Here is a 21239-nt window from a genome sequence, read left to right on the forward strand (position 1 = left end):
CCGACTTTAAAAAGGTCTTATTTGAGCGCATATCAACCAATGTGGCAAAACAAACCTTAACGTATAGCGCATAACATGTAGAGTATATCGGTAAAGGGGGCTTCGGGCTTTAATACAGTCGCCGATATTTCCCATTTGCCTTAATTTTGCTGAAAATCACATGAAATGTAGATTATAATACACCTCATCGAATACGGGGTGCAAACATTCTAGAAGCTGACAATAAAAAGGTCTTATTTGAAGGCAAATCAACCAATGTCCAGAACAAACCTAAACGTTTGGCGCATATAACGTCTAGAGTATATAAAAGGGGATGGGGGTTAATACATTCTTTGCTGATTTCCCATTTGCTTTAAATGTCCTAAAACTCACATGAAATGTAATTTATTATACACCTCATCGAATACGGGGTGCAAATATTCTAGCAGCCGACAATAAAAATGTTTTATTTGAGCGCATATCAACCAATGTCCAGAACAAACCTGAACGTTTGGCGCATATAACGTCTAGAGTATATAGAAGGGGGTGGGGGTTTATACATTCGTTGCTGATTTCCCAGTGGCTTTAAATGTGCTGAAACTCACATGAAATCTAGATTATTATATACCTTATCGAATACGGGGTGCATAATTTCTAGCAGCAGACATTAAAAAGGTCTTATTTGAGCGCATATCAACCAATGTGGCAGAACAAACCTAAACGTTTGGCGCATATAACGTCTAGAGTATATAAAAGGGGATAGGGGTTAATACATTCGTTGCTGAATTCCCATTTGGTTTAAATGTGCTGAAACTCACATGAAATGTAGATTATTATACACCTCATCGAATACGGGGTGCAAACATTCTAGCAGCCGACAATAAAAATGTTTTATTTGAGCGCATATTAACCAATGTCCAGAACAAACCTGAATGTTTGGCGCATATAACGTCTAGAGTATATAGAAGGGGGTGGGGGTTTATACATTCGTTGCTGATTTCCCAGTTGCTTTAAATGTGCTGAAACTCACATGAAATGTAGATTATTATATACCTCATCGAATACGGGGTGCATAATTTCTAGCAGCCGACATTAAAAAGGTCTTATTTGAGCGCATATCAACCAATATGGCAGAACAAACCTAAACGTATAGCGCATAACATGTTGAGTATATCGGTGAAGGGGGTTTCGGGCTTTAATACAGTCGCCGCTATTTCCCATTTGCCTTAAATTTGCTGAAAATCACATGAAATGTAGATTATTATATACCTTACCCAATACAGATTGCAAAAATTCTAGAAGCTGACAATAAAAATGTTTTATTTGAGCGCATATCAACCAATGTCCAGAACAAACCTAAACGTTTGGCGCATATAACGTCTAGAGTATGTAGAAGGGGGTGGGGGTTAATACATTCGTTGCTGATTTCCCATTTGCTTTAAATGTGCTGAAACTCACATGAAATGTAGATTATTATACACCTCATCGAATACGGGGTGCAAACATTCTAGCAGCCGACAATAAAAATGTTTTATTTGAGCGCATATTAACCAATGTCCAGAACAAACCTGAATGTTTGGCGCCTATAACGTCTAGAGTATATAGAAGGGGGTGGGGGTTTATACATTCGTTGCTGATTTCCCAGTTGCTTTAAATGTGCTGAAACTCACATGAAATGTAGATTATTATATACCTCATCGAATACGGGGTGCATAATTTCCAGCAGCCGACATTAAAAAGGTCTTATTTGAGCGCATATCAACCAATGTGGCAGAACAAACCTAAACGTATAGCGCATAACATGTTGAGTATATCGGTGAAGGGGGTTTCGGGCTTTAATACAGTGGCCGCTATTTCCCATTTGCCTTAAATTTGCTGAAAATCACATGAAATGTAGATTATTATATACCTTACCCAATACAGAGTGCAAAAATTCTAGAAGCTGACAATAAAAATGTTTTATTTGAGCGCATATCAACCAATGTCCAGAACAAACCTAAACGTTTGGCGCATATAACGTCTAGAGTATATAAAAGGGGTTGGGGTTAATTATACATTCGTTGCTGATATCCCATTTGCTTTAAATGTGCTGAAACTCACATGAAATGTAGATTATTATATACTTCATCGAATACGGGGTGCAAACATTCTAGCAGCCGACAATAAAAATGTTTTATTTGAGCGCGTATCATCCAATGTCCAGAAAAAACCTAAACGTTTGGCGCATATAACGTCTAGAGTATATAAAAGGGGATAGGGGTTAATACATTCGTTGCTGATTTCCCATTTGCTTTAAATGTGCTGAAACTCACATGAAATGTAGATTATTATACACCTCATCGAATACGGGGTGCAAACATTCTAGCAGCCGACAATAAAAATGTTTTATTTGAGCGCATATTAACCAATGTCCAGAACAAACCTGAATGTTTGGCGCATATAACGTCTAGAGTATATAGAAGGGGGTGGGGGTTTATACATTCGTTGCTGATTTCCCAGTTGCTTTAAATGTGCTGAAACTCACATGAAATGTAGATTATTATATACCTCATCGAATACGGGGTGCATAATTTCTAGCAGCCGACATTAAAAAGGTCTTATTTGAGCGCATATCAACCAATGTGGCAGAACAAACCTAAACGTATAGCGCATAACATGTTGAGTATATCGGTAAGGGGGGTTTCGGGCTTTAATACAGTGGCCGCTATTTCCCATTTGCCTTAAATTTGCTGAAAATCACATGAAATGTAGATTATTATATACCTTACCCAATACAGAGTGCAAAAATTCTAGAAGCTGACAATAAAAATGTTTTATTTGAGCGCATATCAACCAATGTCCAGAACAAACCTAAACGTTTGGCGCATATAACGTCTAGAGTATATAAAAGGGGTTGGGGTTAATTATACATTCGTTGCTGATATCCCATTTGCTTTAAATGTGCTGAAACTCACATGAAATGTAGATTATTATATACTTCATCGAATACGGGGTGCAAACATTCTAGCAGCCGACAATAAAAATGTTTTATTTGAGCGCATATCATCCAATGTCCAGAAAAAACCTAAACGTTTGGCGCATATAACGTCTAGAGTATATAAAAGGGGATAGGGGTTAATACATTCGTTGCTGAATTCCCATTTGCTTTAAATGTGCTGAAACTCACATGAAATGTAGATTATTATACACCTCATCGAATACGGGGTGCAAACATTCTAGCAGCCGACAATAAAAATGTTTTATTTGAGCGCATATCAACCAATGTCCAGAACAAACCTGAACGTTTGGCGCATATAACGTCTAGAGTATATAGAAGGGGGTGGGGGTTTATACATTCGTTGCTGATTTCCCAGTTGCTTTAAATGTGCTTAAACTCACATGAAATCTAGATTATTATATATCTCATCAAATGCGGGGTGCAAAAATTCTAGCAGCCGACTTTAAAAAGGTCTTATTTGAGCGCATATCAACCAAAGTGGCAAAACAAACCTTAACGTATAGCGCATAACATGTAGAGTATATCGGTAAAGGGGGCTTCGGGCTTTAATACAGTCGCCGATATTTCCCATTTGCCTTAATTTTGCTGAAAATCACATGAAATGTAGATTATAATACACCTCATCGAATACGGGGTGCAAACATTCTAGAAGCTGACAATAAAAAGGTCTTATTTGAAGGCAAATCAACCAATGTCCAGAACAAACCTAAACGTTTGGCGCATATAACGTCTAGAGTATATAAAAGGGGATGGGGGTTAATACATTCTTTGCTGATTTCCCATTTGCTTTAAATGTCCTAAAACTCACATGAAATGTAAATTATTATACACCTCATCGAATACGGGGTGCAAATATTCTAGCAGCCGACAATAAAAATGTTTTATTTGAGCGCATATCAACCAATGTCCAGAACAAACCTGAACGTTTGGCGCATATAACGTCTAGAGTATATAGAAGGGGGTGGGGGTTTATACATTCGTTGCTGATTTCCCAGTTGCTTTAAATGTGCTGAAACTCACATGAAATCTAGATTATTATATACCTTATCGAATACGGGGTGCATAATTTCTAGCAGCAGACATTAAAAAGGTCTTATTTGAGCGCATATCAACCAATGTGGCAGAACAAACCTAAACGTTTGGCGCATATAACGTCTAGAGTATATAAAAGGGGATAGGGGTTAATACATTCGTTGCTGAATTCCCATTTGGTTTAAATGTGCTGAAACTCACATGAAATGTAGATTATTATACACCTCATCGAATACGGGGTGCAAACATTCTAGCAGCCGACAATAAAAATGTTTTATTTGAGCGCATATTAACCAATGTCCAGAACAAACCTGAATGTTTGGCGCATATAACGTCTAGAGTATATAGAAGGGGGTGGGGGTTTATACATTCGTTGCTGATTTCCCAGTTGCTTTAAATGTGCTGAAACTCACATGAAATGTAGATTATTATATACCTCATCGAATACGGGGTGCATAATTTCTAGCAGCCGACATTAAAAAGGTCTTATTTGAGCGCATATCAACCAATATGGCAGAACAAACCTAAACGTATAGCGCATAACATGTTGAGTATATCGGTGAAGGGGGTTTCGGGCTTTAATACAGTCGCCGCTATTTCCCATTTGCCTTAAATTTGCTGAAAATCACATGAAATGTAGATTATTATATACCTTACCCAATACAGATTGCAAAAATTCTAGAAGCTGACAATAAAAATGTTTTATTTGAGCGCATATCAACCAATGTCCAGAACAAACCTAAACGTTTGGCGCATATAACGTCTAGAGTATGTAGAAGGGGGTGGGGGTTAATACATTCGTTGCTGATTTCCCATTTGCTTTAAATGTGCTGAAACTCACATGAAATGTAGATTATTATACACCTCATCGAATACGGGGTGCAAACATTCTAGCAGCCGACAATAAAAATGTTTTATTTGAGCGCATATTAACCAATGTCCAGAACAAACCTGAATGTTTGGCGCATATAACGTCTAGAGTATATAGAAGGGGGTGGGGGTTTATACATTCGTTGCTGATTTCCCAGTTGCTTTAAATGTGCTGAAACTCACATGAAATGTAGATTATTATATACCTCATCGAATACGGGGTGCATAATTTCCAGCAGCCGACATTAAAAAGGTCTTATTTGAGCGCATATCAACCAATGTGGCAGAACAAACCTAAACGTATAGCGCATAACATGTTGAGTATATCGGTGAAGGGGGTTTCGGGCTTTAATACAGTGGCCGCTATTTCCCATTTGCCTTAAATTTGCTGAAAATCACATGAAATGTAGATTATTATATACCTTACCCAATACAGAGTGCAAAAATTCTAGAAGCTGACAATAAAAATGTTTTATTTGAGCGCATATCAACCAATGTCCAGAACAAACCTAAACGTTTGGCGCATATAACGTCTAGAGTATATAAAAGGGGTTGGGGTTAATTATCGTCACCGTTTTCACGAAGTGGCCTCAGTGGCCAAAATCGTTGAAATTTTTAATTTCGAGTTTTGACCGTTTTTGAGCAATGTATATAAATGTCTACAACTTCAGTAATTTTCAAAGTCTAATCTTGCTTAATTACGTCATACGTGACGTCACGAAACGTATCACAAGCGGTACAACTGGCAAACACCGTTTTCACGAAGTGGCCTCTTACGCGCAAATGTAGTCTGCTATTGATAATCGTACACGAACCGGCTCCGCGAAGCCTTTGTCAGATGCCGGTGCTTCTGGCGGAATTGTTAGAGGAATCTGACAGCCCTAGGTAATTATTTTCACTTATTTTAAAACAATGTTATGCATCGTTTAATAATATCGTCTGTAGCATTATAAACAAACTCATATTTTAAACGGATATCAAGTTACGAAATGTCGAGATAGGTCATTACAGTCCCACGCACTGTTTTCTGCGTGAGTTGTATTGTCGGTCTACTAGTATGCAGATCTAGTAGTACGTAGTACTCGCCTACTACTACTAGTACTATCAACAGAGTAATACAGTATCTTAGATAAGCTTGAACATGTATAAGTGCAGGAGCAGTTACATGCAATAACAACATTGTCACGAGTCACAAGGCGAATTCGCTGAAGAGTGAAGCCCAGGCCAGGGCGCGCAATTTTTTTTTACACGCTAGCCTGGCCATTTCTATGATAAACACCATTGAAACGACTAATATTAGTCTAGCAGCCTACATGCGAGGAGCATGATGATAAACATGTACATCGTGCATGACAATCATCAGATAAAGACATAGCTGGCCCTTTTAAATGAGACGGCCATCTCAGCCATTGGGCGATGGAAATCAAAAACTTAATCTATTTTAGACTAATTTAATTTAGGAACTTTACATTAATCTTGATCTAAGCTTGAGACACGAACGACCGAACGTTCAGCTAGAGAGCAATCAAGTTAAACTGCGTTAGGCCTAGTGCATGCCTATATGTAGGCTTTACCTCCAGCGCACTTTTACTAGTATTACGGCGAAACTGGCCAGACTAGCATGTAAAAAAAATATTCGCGGCCAGGGCAGGGGAGATATCATTAATAATAATTTTACATTAACTATGTTAACTGATTAAGCAGTACCAGCCCAAGCCTCCAAGGCAAGGCCCAATTAGCCAAGGGCACATTTTGGTTAAAATTCAATGTCAATGTTGATATGACAATGCCAGATCATAAAATGGCAATTGCGACGTAGGAGTTGAGTCTAGGCTCGAGCGCGAGCCTAGAGTCTAGATCTACTACATTAGTACTTACGTACTCCTAGTACTAGATTTAAATGTTACATGACCCCCTCGTAAGCTCTTTTCATGTTCATGTTATAAATACGAGACTGAGACTTGAATAGTAAAGCCAGGTATGCTTGAATGAATAAACAATTTTGTGCTTGCTAATAATTTAAAGGGAAATCCAACCATGAGAATTGAGATGAAGTGGCTTAATTTCAGCAAATGCAGAAAAATGAAGCAAATACATTTCATGTTTCTTCCCGGTTTTACCAGTAGAATAGCCGGCTGAGAGGACCATCACTAGCACTCCCATTGGCTGATGTCTAAGTAGGAGTTTGACGTGGAGAGCTTTAAGCATGTTGTTGAGGTACTAATGGATGGGGGGGGGGGAAGGGGGTCAACCTAGCATAGGCTGGAGCGGCTTCTTATATACTCGGCTTTATGCTCATAAACGCATGCCTGCTCTTAATTAATTTGCTTTAAAGACAAAGATAAAGCTGATGGTATGGGAAGACGTCCACTACAAATTCCTCCCTCTTTATTGTGCATGATAATTTCATTTTGCCACCAAAGTTGTGGTTGAGCTACTTAAGGTGTACCTTTTGCCTTGGACTTAGAGGATGACAGGCTTTTTGTTTTGTTGGGGGGGGGGGGGGGTTTGCTTATAATAATAGTACTACCGTAGTTGCTTCTGGTATAGCGCACATGTCCGTCACGTTGTGGGGGGGGGGGAGTTAGCACTAATTTGGGTTGTTTCATCCCATGTTTGCAAGACTGAGACTTAATTATGCAAGGTCTTTTTAATTGCTTTAGATAATGATGTGCTTGCTAAAAAGTTAAAGGGATATTCAACCGTGAGATGAAGTGGCTTGTTTGAACAAATGCAGAAAAATTAAACAAATACTTTTCATATTTTTTCATAGTTTACCAGTAGAATAGACAGCTGGGATACGCAAGAGATGAGGGACCACTAGCACCCCCAGTGGTTGATGTCCATTTACATGTAGGAGTTTGTGCAGCTGATGTGGAGAGCTTTTAGCAAATTGACAAGGTATGTGTGGTAAGGAAATTAGCTCCAAAAGAAAAGTTATAGATTGGGAGTTGGGCTGGCGAGGGGAGGGGTCAATCTTTAGCAAACAAATGAACTATTTTCATTTACATAACAATGATCCAATCCATGGACAAAACTATGCTGGGAAGTAATTTTCTAATGTGCGCAAAGTGGTGGGGGTGCTAGGAGGGCCCTCCAAAGATGACGGGTTCCCAAACACTCAATTTTTTTTCATAAACGCATGACTGATCTTGCTTTGAAAGGTTTTAGGCAGTTGATGGTATTGTAAGGCATCAAACACAAGTTCCTCGCTCTTTAATGTGCGTGACAGACATTCATTTTGCCAACATGTCATGTTTGAGCTACTTATGGTGTATCAACTTCACAAGATGACAGGCTTCATCTTATATTTTTTATTTTTCTTATTGTCTTTTTTTCATAGGGGGAAGGGGGTGAAGAAGGAGAGTTACACTAATTTGTGTTGTTTCATCACAGAAAAAATAAAATAATATGCATTAACCTGATGCCTGTAATTTTTTGAAGAGATGCGATTTTAAAATCATATCATCCCAGTATAGCTTCCTGTACGAGCTGTGTTGGGGGTTTTCTGCATCCATCATGAGTTATCAAATATATTCTCCTTTTAACCCAGCATCTTCACCCTCTGCCCTTGAACTGATTGCTTTTCCAATACCACGGTTTGGAGGTCAGACCAAACGACTGACAGACCGACCGATTGAATAGCTAAGTCCCCTCAGTCATCAAAGGTAAGTTTTAACCTAATTTGTTACATTTTATATTGTTTATATATGAAATATTTTTATAATTTTGACTGGCTTTAATGGGAATATGAAACTATATTGCCCAAATATAATCATATTGGCCGGGTCAAAGACGAGGGCAACATGGTTATGTTGAGGGCAATATTGTCTCATATCAACCAAAATGTGAGCCAGTCAATGTTATTATTATCAATTATCCTCTTCTTATATTTCAAGTATCACTTATACATGTATCATGTACAAGTACTCAGATGTGAAACGTATGGTAATATGCTCTTATATTACCCGCTGCTACATCACGCGTGTCTTTATGCAATAATTGCACCATAAATAATAATGAATGATATTATACGCTTGACTAACTTTGAATATTGATCTTTATTGAGTGGTCTTTCTGAAAGTTGATATAATAAAGTTTCTTTCAATCTGGCAGACAAGTACATGCAAGTGCATTCATTGTTACTTACTGGGTTTATAACATTCATCACAAATTTGCTGATAACCTGCAGATTTTATATCTTCTTTAGATATGAACATATCAATTCAATGATTGACAACAAACCCAGTAACACATATGGAACCCTATCATATCATCTTCAGTGGTTGATAAATACTGTATAGATGTCCGCTACAATTTTTTTTATTGAAATGGAATACAATAGTACCATACAGACCATGGAGTATGCTGTCACAATTTTTTAAACAATATACCAATCCTCCCAACCTAAAAGTGTTGAACACAGGAAAGCCATTCATATTTTTAAATAGGAGTTATACCACTCTGATTTCCTACCAGGAATTTAGTGCCACAATGTCACAAATTGCATTCTAAGTGAATAAATGGTGCAACAGTATTTATAAAACAATTGCAAATCTGCTTTTCTACTCGGTGCATGCTTCGCTTTTTTTCTGTTAAAAGTAGACCTTAAATTCATATTCTGATTTTCATTTATAGTTACTGTAATGTATATTTCAAAATATCAATTTAGGACAGAGTAAAACCACTTTTTATTTAATACCTGTTTCTAGGTTTCATTCCTGTTTTATGAAATAAAATTACTATGTCCTCTCTACTTATCATTGAACAGAGTTATTGATAACTTGATTGTAACAATCTTTTGTCAATTACCTCTTAGGATGGACAAAAATACAGAAGTTATTGTTAGGTGGGATCGTGATGGAGAGATCAATTGTGGCAAGAAACGAGATCTTCGATATAATGGAAGGCTTAGGGTGGGTTCAAGAGTCACTATGAGCTAGATGGATGTGGACTGGACGGGGACTGCAACGCTGACAGGAGACTCTGACTCCGAATGTGCCTCCATTTAGAGGTTTTGTGGTCTAGTGGATAAGTCGTTGGACTGTGGATCACAGGATCCATGGTTCAAGTCCCGCCACAGCAGTAATGTCTTTTGGCAAGATATTAATCTACATTTGCCACTCTGCTGTGAGCACCGAAAGCGGCTGCCTAGCAGAGCCAGGGTAATAGTTGGAGCGCCTTGAGCATATTGTTATTATTATTTTGACAGTGACAACCTCCCTCCTTCCTCACTAAGAACAGCACAGACTAAGGTCATCCATCATATGAAAGTTGCATGTAAGAAGTTTTAATCCCATAAACTTACAGTGTTGTATGTTTTTAGAAGGATTTGGCATGTAGGACTAATATTAATTGCTAATAGTTTATATTTCAAAGGGCAATCCAACCTCTGTAACAAGTTGATTTATGTTAAAGCAGAACAAAATGAGTGTAATAGACTGGTGAAAGTTTGAAAGAAATCAGACATAGAATAAGAAATAATGTTTGAAAAGTTACATTACAACATCTAAATCTCAGATCTGCAATTTTATGAGGCAACAGGGACGTATGCAGCTGACAACTTTGTATGTCATACACAAAAAATATAAATAATTAATGATTTTCTTTTAAGCTCCTCTTCCATTGTGGCAGTACTCAAACTATATTGTAACCCTCCCTCCCCCTAATCAGTGGCCTTGTGAATTTGCATTTCAGAATTTTCCAAGAACACCTGTCCGGTACCCCCCTTCTTTATAGAGCTACCATGTTGTATTTTTTGCCATGAGTGTGGGCTACAGTTAAATAAGTTGCAATTTTGATATTCAAACATGATTCATTACACCGGAGTGTTGGCTCAGTCAGTAGAGCGTCCGCCTCACAACTGGGAGGTCGTGGGTTCGAATCCCGGCCGCGTCATACCAAAAGACGTTAAAAGATGGGAGTTGTTGCTACCTTGTTTGGCGTTCAACAATAAGGGATAGAGCAACGTCGATCTGGCGCTGCTCAGTGGCTGCCGGGCTCACGATCAATTTGGCAAAAAGAATTTCCGTTTCGGTTTAATAAAATTTTGAGTGAACTATTAGGCTATTATTATTATTATTATTATTATTATTATTATGATTTATCAATTTTTAATGATTGTACATGTAATTGTGAAATGAACTGTACAAAAACGATTTCAGTTACTGTATATTGCAAAGAAATAAATGCAGTCATAATCAAGACGAAAGTATTAATCTTAAGATTTGATTGCTTTGTGCTATTCAACGTTTATTCTTATTTAGTTAGATTTGTTTATAGGAGAAATGTCTGAGAGAGTAATGTACTAAAATGATAATGACTTATGTGACAACAAAGAGGGGTAATAAACGACAAAAAAGAGAGATAAAGAGAGAGAAAGAAAGAGAAGGAGGGGGATGTTCTTGTTTGCATGAGAGAGCTAGAGAGGAGAGAGAGAGAGAGAGAAGGAAAGAATTGAGAAGAAGTTGTACATAAACAAAAAGTATACAAATATGCTATTGATCATTGACAAAAATATTCAATTAAACTTAAATCACATATGAAGCAGGACAGTATATACAATTTCCATAACAGGCATTCAGAGTCACTAACAAATTATTGCATTTCCTGCATTATGTGAAGGATTCAAGATGAATTTCTGGATGGGGCAGAGTGATGCGAGTCTAACATTGAATATAGTGCTGTGATTTCGAGGAAACAGAATCAGCTAGGTATGACAAATATATTTTTATGGGTGGTGGGGGGGGGGGGGGGTACGCAAATGGGCATTGCTTTGCACAGCGCGCACGTCAACTGGGACGGTTCGTAAAAACGAAATTTCACATAACCAACAGGGGAAACGGGGCCGCGTAAGCTGCGGGGCCACTACGTGAAGACGAGCCTAAGCGTGGATGTCAAGTTTTTCGTTTTCACGAACCGTCCTCTGACTGTCCTCTGTGATTGAGGTCTAATTATTGTTTAAATAAACATTATTTCCACGTAAAACTTATATCATTTCATTCTGTAGATAGTGTACTATCAAGATATCCAAAAAAATGAATACCATCACATACTTTTTCCCCATGAAAACAGCGATTGTAAAAAAGTGAAACTTTAAACGCGTTTATCTCAAAATTTGTTTCTGTACGCTAAAACGCTCTTGGGACACTTCGTGAAAACGGTGACGTTATACATTCGTTGCTGATATCCCATTTGCTTTAAATGTGCTGAAACTCACATGAAATGTAGATTATTATATACTTCATCGAATACGGGGTGCAAACATTCTAGCAGCCGACAATAAAAATGTTTTATTTGAGCGCGTATCATCCAATGTCCAGAAAAAACCTAAACGTTTGGCGCATATAACGTCTAGAGTATATAAAAGGGGATAGGGGTTAATACATTCGTTGCTGAATTCCCATTTGCTTTAAATGTGCTGAAACTCACATGAAATGTAGATTATTATACACCTCATCGAATACGGGGTGCAAACATTCTAGCAGCCGACAATAAAAATGTTTTATTTGAGCGCATATCAACCAATGTCCAGAACAAACCTGAACGTTTGGCGCATATAACGTCTAGAGTATATAGAAGGGGGTGGGGGTTTATACATTCGTTGCTGATTTCCCAGTTGCTTTAAATGTGCTTAAACTCACATGAAATCTAGATTATTATATATCTCATCAAATGCGGGGTGCAAAAATTCTAGCAGCCGACTTTAAAAAGGTCTTATTTGAGCGCATATCAACCAATGTGGCAAAACAAACCTTAACGTATAGCGCATAACATGTAGAGTATATCGGTAAAGGGGGCTTCGGGCTTTAATACAGTCGCCGATATTTCCCATTTGCCTTAATTTTGCTGAAAATCACATGAAATGTAGATTATAATACACCTCATCGAATACGGGGTGCAAACATTCTAGAAGCTGACAATAAAAAGGTCTTATTTGAAGGCAAATCAACCAATGTCCAGAACAAACCTAAACGTTTGGCGCATATAACGTCTAGAGTATATAAAAGGGGATGGGGGTTAATACATTCGTTGCTGATTTCCCATTTGCTTTAAATGTCCTAAAACTCACATGAAATGTAAATTATTATACACCTCATCGAATACGGGGTGCAAATATTCTAGCAGCCGACAATAAAAATGTTTTATTTGAGCGCATATCAACCAATGTCCAGAACAAACCTGAACGTTTGGCGCATATAACGTCTAGAGTATATAGAAGGGGGTGGGGGTTTATACATTCGTTGCTGATTTCCCAGTTGCTTTAAAAGTGCTGAAACTCACATGAAATCTAGATTATTATATACCTTATCGAATACGGGGTGCATAATTTCTAGCAGCAGACATTAAAAAGGTCTTATTTGAGCGCATATCAACCAATGTGGCAGAACAAACCTAAACGTTTGGCGCATATAACGTCTAGAGTATATAAAAGGGGATAGGGGTTAATACATTCGTTGCTGAATTCCCATTTGGTTTAAATGTGCTGAAACTCACATGAAATGTAGATTATTATACACCTCATCGAATACGGGGTGCAAACATTCTAGCAGCCGACAATAAAAATGTTTTATTTGAGCGCATATTAACCAATGTCCAGAACAAACCTGAATGTTTGGCGCATATAACGTCTAGAGTATATAGAAGGGGGTGGGGGTTTATACATTCGTTGCTGATTTCCCAGTTGCTTTAAATGTGCTGAAACTCACATGAAATGTAGATTATTATATACCTCATCGAATACGGGGTGCATAATTTCTAGCAGCCGACATTAAAAAGGTCTTATTTGAGCGCATATCAACCAATGTGGCAGAACAAACCTAAACGTATAGCGCATAACATGTTGAGTATATCGGTGAAGGGGGTTTCGGGCTTTAATACAGTCGCCGCTATTTCCCATTTGCCTTAAATTTGCTGAAAATCACATGAAATGTAGATTATTATATACCTTACCCAATACAGATTGCAAAAATTCTAGAAGCTGACAATAAAAATGTTTTATTTGAGCGCATATCAACCAATGTCCAGAACAAACCTAAACGTTTGGCGCATATAACATCTAGAGTATGTAGAAGGGGGTGGGGGTTAATACATTCGTTGCTGATTTCCCATTTGCTTTAAATGTGCTGAAACTCACATGAAATGTAGATTATTATACACCTCATCGAATACGGGGTGCAAACATTCTAGCAGCCGACAATAAAAATGTTTTATTTGAGCGCATATTAACCAATGTCCAGAACAAACCTGAATGTTTGGCGCATATAACGTCTAGAGTATATAGAAGGGGGTGGGGGTTTATACATTCGTTGCTGATTTCCCAGTTGCTTTAAATGTGCTGAAACTCACATGAAATGTAGATTATTATATACCTCATCGAATACGGGGTGCATAATTTCTAGCAGCCGACATTAAAAAGGTCTTATTTGAGCGCATATCAACCAATGTGGCAGAACAAACCTAAACGTATAGCGCATAACATGTTGAGTATATCGGTAAAGGGGGTTTCGGGCTTTAATACAGTGGCCGCTATTTCCCATTTGCCTTAAATTTGCTGAAAATCACATGAAATGTAGATTATTATATACCTTACCCAATACAGAGTGCAAAAATTCTAGAAGCTGACAATAAAAATGTTTTATTTGAGCGCATATCAACCAATGTCCAGAACAAACCTAAACGTTTGGCGCATATAACGTCTAAAGTATGTAGAAGGGGTGGGGGTTAATACATTCGTTGCTGATTTCCCATTTGCTTTAAATGTCCTGAAACTCACATGAAATGTAGATTATTATACACCTCATCGAATACAGGGTGCAAACATTCTAGCAGCCGACAATAAAAATGTTTTATTTGAGCGCATATTAACCAATGTCCAGAACAAACCTGAATGTTTGGCGCATATAACGTCTAGAGTATATAGAAAGGGGTGGGGGTTTATACATTCGTTGCTGATTTCCCAGTTGCTTTAAATGTGCTGAAACTCACATGAAATGTAGATTATTATATACCTCATCGAATACGGGATGCAAAAATTCTAGCAGCCGACATTAAAAAGGTCTTATTTGAGCGCATATCAACCAATGTGGCAGAACAAACCTAAACGTATAGCGCATAACATGTTGAGTATATCGGTGAAGGGGGTTTCGTGCTTTAATACAGTCGCCGCTATTTCCCATTTGCCTTAAAGCCCGAAACCCCCTTCACCGATATACTCAACATGTTATGCGCTATACGTTTAGGTTTGTTCTGCCACATTGGTTGATATGCGCTCAAATAAGACCTTTTTAATGTCGGCTGCTAGAAATTATGCACCCCGTATTCGATGAGGTATATAATAATCTACATTTCATGTGAGTTTCAGCACATCTAAAGCAACTGGGAAATCAGCAAAGAATGTATAAACCCCCACCCCCCTTCTATATACTCTCGACGTTATATGCGCCAAACGTTTAGGTTTGTTCTGGACATTGGATGATATGCGCTCAAATAAAACATTTTTATTGTCGGCTGCTAGAATGTTTGCACCCCGTATTCGATGAGGTATATAATAATCTACATTTCATGTGAGTTTCAGCACATTTAAAGCAAATGGGATATCAGCAACGAATGTATAATTAACCCCAACCCATTTTATATACTCTAGACGTTATATGCGCCAAAAATTTAGGTTTGTTCTGGACATTGGTTGATATGCCTTCAAATAAGACCTTTTTATTGTCAGCTGCTAGAATTTTTGCACCGCGTATTGGGTGAGGTATATAATAATCTACATTTCATGTGATTTTCAGCAAAATTAAGACAAATGGGAAATATCGGCGACCGTATTAAAGCCCGAAACCCCCTTCACCGATATACTCTACATGTTATGCGCTATTTGTTAAGGTTTGTTCTGCCACATTGGTTGATATGCGCTCAAATAAGCCCTTTTTAAAGTCGGCTGTTAGAATTTTTGCACCCCGCATTTGATGAGGTATATAATAATCTAGATTTCATGTGAGTTTAAGCACATTTAAAGCAACTGGGAAATCAGCAACGAATGTAAAAACCCCCACCCCCTTCTTTATACTCTAGACGTTATATGCGCCAAACGTTTAGGTTTGTTCTGGACATTGGTTAAAATGCGCTCAAATTAGACCTTTTTATTGTCGGCTGCTAGAAATTTTGCACCCCGTATTGGGTCAGGTATATAATAATCTACATTTCATGTGAGTTTCAGCACATTTAAAGCAAATGGGAAATCAGCAACGAATGTATTAACCCCTATCCCCTTTTATATACTCTAGACGTTATATGCGCCAAACGTTTAAGTTTGATCTGGACATTGGTTGATATGCGTTCAAATAAGACCTTTTTATTGTCAGCTGCTAGAATTTGTGCACCCCGTATTGGGTGAGGTATATAATAATCTACATTTCATGTGATTTTCAGCAAATTTAAGGCAAATGGGAAATAGCGGCGACTGTATTAAAGCCCGAAACCCCCTTCACCGATATACTCAACATGTTATGCGCTATACGTTTAGGTTTGTTCTGCCACATTGGTTGATATGCGCTCAAATAAGACCTTTTTATTATCGGCTGCTAGAATTTTTGCACCCCGTATTCGATGAGGTATAATAATCTACATTTCGTGTGAGTTTCAGCACATTTAAAGCAAATGGGAAATCAGCAACAAATGTATTAACCCCAATCCCCTTTTATATACTCTAGACGTTATATGCGCCAAACGTTTAGGTTTGTTCTGAACATTGGTTGATATGCCTTCAAATAAGACCTTTTTATTGTCGGCTGCTAGAATTTTTGCACCCCGTATTCGATGAGGTATATAATAATCTATATTTCATGTGAGTTTAAGCACATTTAAAGCAAATGGAAAATTAGCAACGATTGTATTAACCCCCACCCCCTTCTATATACTCTGGACGTTATATGCACCAAAAGTTTAAGTTTGTTCTGGACATTTGTTGATATGCGCTCAAATAATACCTTTTTATTGTCGGCTGCTAGAATTTTTGCACCCCGTATTCGATGAGGTATATAATAATCTACACTTCATGTGATTTTCAGCAAAATTAAGGCAAATGGGAAATATCGGCGACTGTATTAAAGCCCGAAACCCCCTTCACCGATATACTCAACATGTTATGCGCTATACGTTTAGGTTTGTTCTGCCACATTGGTTGATATGCCCTCAAATAAGACCTTTTTATTATCGGCTGCTAGAATTTTTGCACCCCGTATTCGATGAGGTATAATAATCTACATTTCATGTGAGTTTAAGCACATTTAATGCAAATGGAAAATTAGCAACGATTGTATTAACCCCCACCCCCTTGTATATACTCTGGACTTTATATGCACCAAAAGTTTAAGTTTGTTCTGGACATTGGTTGATATGGGCTCAAATAAGACCTTTTTATTGTCAGCTGCTAGAATTTTTGCACCCCGTATTGGGTGAGGTATATAATAATCTACATTTCATGTGATTTTCAGCAAATTTAAGGCAAATGGGAAATAGCGGCGACTGTATTAAAGCCCGAAACCCCCTTCACCGATATACTCAACATGTTATGCGCTATACGTTTAGGTTTGTTCTGCCACATTTGTTGATATGCGCTCAAATAAGACCTTTTTATTATCGGCTGCTAGAATTTTTGCACCCCGTATTCGATGAGGTATAATACTCTACATTTCGTGTGAGTTTCAGCACATTTAAAGCAAATGGGAAATTAGCAACGAATGTATTAACCCCTATCCCCTTTTATATACTCTAGACGTTATATGCGCCAAACGTTTAGGTTTGTTCTGAACATTGGTTGATATGCCTTCAAATAAGACCTTTTTATTGTCAGCTGCTAGAATTTTTGCACCCCGTATTGGGTGAGGTATATATTATAATCTACATTTCATGTGATTTTCAGCAAATTTAAGGCAAATGGGAAATAGCGGCGACTGTATTAAAGCCCGAAACCCCCTTCACCGATATACTCAACATGTTATGCGCTATACGTTTAGGTTTGTTCTGCCACATTTGTTGATATGCGCTCAAATAAGACCTTTTTATTGTCGGCTGCTAGAATTTTCGCACCCCGTATTCGATGAGGTATATAATAATCTATATTTAATGTGAGTTTAAGCACATTTAAAGCAAATGGAAAATTAGCAACGATTGTATTAACCCCCACCCCCTTCTATATACTCTGGACGTTATATGCACCAATGTTTAAGTTTGTTCTGGACATTTGTTGATATGCGCTCAAATAATACCTTTTTATTGTCGGCTGCTAGAATTTTTGCACCCCGTATTTGATGAGGTATATAATAATCTACAATTCATGTGAGTTTCAGCACATTTAAAGCAAATGGGAAATCAGCAACGAATGTATAAACCCCCACCCCCTTCTTTATACTCTAGACGTTATATGCGCCAAACGTTTAGGTTTGTTCTGGACATTGGTTAAAATGCGCTCAAATTAGACCTTTTTATTGTCGGCTGCTAGAAATTTTGCACCCCGTATTGGGTCAGGTATATAATAATCTACATTTCATGAGATTTTCAGCAAATTTAAGGCAAATGGGAAATAGCGGCGACTGTATTAAAGCCCGAAACCCCCTTCACCGATATACTTAACATGTTATGCGCTATACGTTTAGGTTTGTTCTGCCACATTGGTTGATATGCGCTCAAATAAGACCTTTTTAATGTCGGCTGCTAGAAATTTTGCACCCCGTATTCGATGAGGTATATAATAATCTACATTTCATGTGAGTTTCAGCACATTTAAAGCAACTGGGAAATCAACAACGAATGTATAAACCCCCGGCCCTTCCATATGCTCTAGACGTTATATGCGCCAAACGTTTAGGTTTGTTTTGGACATTGGTTGATATGCGCTCAAATAAAACATTTTTATTATCGGCTGCTAGAATTTTTGCACCCCGTATTCGATGAGGTATATAATAATCTACATTTCATGTGATTTTCAGCAAAATTAAGGCAAATGGGAAATATCGGCGACTGTATTAAAGCCCGAAACCCCCTTCACCGATATACTCTACATGTTATGCACTATACGTTAAGGTTTGTTCTGCCACATTTGTTGATATGCGCTCAAATAAGACCTTTTTATTATCGGCTGCTAGAATTTTTGCACCCCGTATTCGATAAGGTATAATAATCTACATTTCGTGTGAGTTTCAGCACATTTAAAGCAAATGGGAAATTAGCAACGAATGTATTAACCCCTATCCCCTTTTATATACTCTAGACGTTATATGCGCCAAACGTTTAGGTTTGTTCTGAACATTGGTTGATATGCCTTCAAATAAGACCTTTTTATTGTCAGCTGCTAGAATTTTTGCACCCCGTATTGGGTGAGGTATATATTATAATCTACATTTCATGTGATTTTCAGCAAATTTAAGGCAAATGGGAAATAGCGGCGACTGTATTAAAGCCCGAAACCCCCTTCACCGATATACTCAACATGTTATGCGCTATACGTTTAGGTTTGTTCTGAACATTGGTTGATATGCCTTCAAATAAGACCTTTTTATTGTCGGCTGCTAGAATTTTCGCACCCCGTATTCGATGAGGTATATAATAATCTATATTTCATGTGAGTTTAAGCACATTTAAAGCAAATGGAAAATTAGCAACGATTGTATTAACCCCCACCCCCTTCTATATACTCTAGACGTTATATGCGCCAAACGTTTAAGTTTGTTCTGGACATTGGTTGATATGCGCTCAAATAAGACCTTTTTATTGTCAGCTGCTAGAATTTTTGCACCCCGTATTGGGTGAGGTATATAATAATCTACATTTAATGTGATTTTCAGCAAATTTAAGGCAAATGGGAAATAGCGGCGACTGTATTAAAGCCCGAAACCCCCTTCACCGATATACTCAACATGTTATGCGCTATACGTTTAGGTTTGTTCTGCCACATTTGTTGATATGCGCTCAAATAAGACCTTTTTATTATCGGCTGCTAGAATTTTTGCACCCCGTATTCGATGAGGTATAATAATCTACATTTCGTGTGAGTTTCAGCACATTTAAAGCAAATGGGAAATTAGCAACGAATGTATTAACCCCTATCCCCTTTTATATACTCTAGACGTTATATGCGCCAAACGTTTAGGTTTGTTCTGGACATTGGTTGATATGCCTTCAAATAAGACCTTTTTATTGTCAGCTGCTAGAATTTTTGCACCCCGTATTGGGTGAGGTATATATTATAATCTACATTTCATGTGATTTTCAGCAAATTTAAGGCAAATGGGAAATAGCGGCGACTGTATTAAAGCCCGAAACCCCCTTCACCGATATACTCAACATGTTATGCGCTATACGTTTAGGTTTGTTCTGCCACATTTGTTGATATGCGCTCAAATAAGACCTTTTTATTATCGGCTGCTAGAATTTTTGCACCCCGTATTCGATGAGGTATAATAATCTACATTTCGTGTGAGTTTCAGCACATTTAAAGCAAATGGGAAATTAGCAACGATTGTATTAACCCCCACCCCCTTCTATATACTCTGGACGTTATATGCACCAAAAGTTTAAGTTTGTTCTGGACATTTGTTGATATGCGCTCAAATAATACCTTTTTATTGTCGGCTGCTAGAATTTTTGCACCCCGTATTCGATGAGGTATATAATAATCTACATTTCATGTGAGTTTCAGCACATTTAAAGCAAATGGGAAATCAGCAACGAATGTATAAACCCCCACCCCCTTCTTTATACTCTAGACGTTATATGCGCCAAACGTTTAAGTTTGTTCTGGACATTGGTTAAAATGCGCTCAAATTAGACCTTTTTATTGTCGGCTGCTAGAAATTTTGCACCCCGTATTGGGTCAGGTATATAATAATCTACATTTCATGAGATTTTCAGCAAATTTAAGGAAAATGGGAAATAGCGGCGACTGTATTAAAGCCCGAAACCCCCTTCACCGATATACTCAACATGTTATGCGCTATACGTTTAGGTTTGTTCTGCCACATTGGTTGATATGCGCTCAAATAAGACCTTTTTAATGTCGGCTGCTAGAAATTTTGCACCCCGTATTCGATGAGGTATATAATAATCTACATTTCATGTGAGTTTCAGCACATTTAAAGCAACTGGGAAATCAAAAACGAATGTATAAACCCCCGCCCCCTTCTATATGCTCTAGACGTTATATGCGCCAAACGTTTAGGTTTGTTTTGGACATTGGTTGATATGCGCTCAAATAAAACATTTTTATTATCGGCTGCTAGAATTTTTGCACCCCGTATTCGATGAGGTATATAATAATCTACATTTCATGTGATTTTCAGCAAAATTAAGGCAAATGGGAAAT

At 37.8% G+C, this 21239-nt stretch overlaps 1 long non-coding RNA gene across 4 annotated transcripts; it reads left to right on the forward strand.

The window, feature by feature from the left end:
- The first annotated feature begins 5448 nt into the window (after window positions 1–5448).
- LOC115928114 lies at window positions 5449–9996 on the forward strand. 4 transcript variants are annotated; one of them, XR_004065887.1, is made up of 5 exons: window positions 5714–5764; window positions 7003–7096; window positions 7653–7780; window positions 8433–8547; window positions 9699–9996. It is a non-coding gene; the product is annotated as an uncharacterized LOC115928114 (long non-coding RNA). The 4 variants fall into 4 exon arrangements; XR_004065888.1 differs by having other exon boundaries at window positions 5715–5764; window positions 7006–7096; XR_004065889.1 differs by lacking the exon at window positions 7003–7096 and having other exon boundaries at window positions 5449–5764.
- Window positions 9997–21239: the final 11243 nt, after the last annotated feature.

The sequence above is a fragment of the Strongylocentrotus purpuratus genome, unplaced genomic scaffold, assembly GCF_000002235.5.
Source record: "Strongylocentrotus purpuratus isolate Spur 01 unplaced genomic scaffold, Spur_5.0 spur5_scaffold_21, whole genome shotgun sequence".
Lineage (NCBI taxonomy): Eukaryota > Metazoa > Echinodermata > Echinoidea > Camarodonta > Strongylocentrotidae > Strongylocentrotus > Strongylocentrotus purpuratus.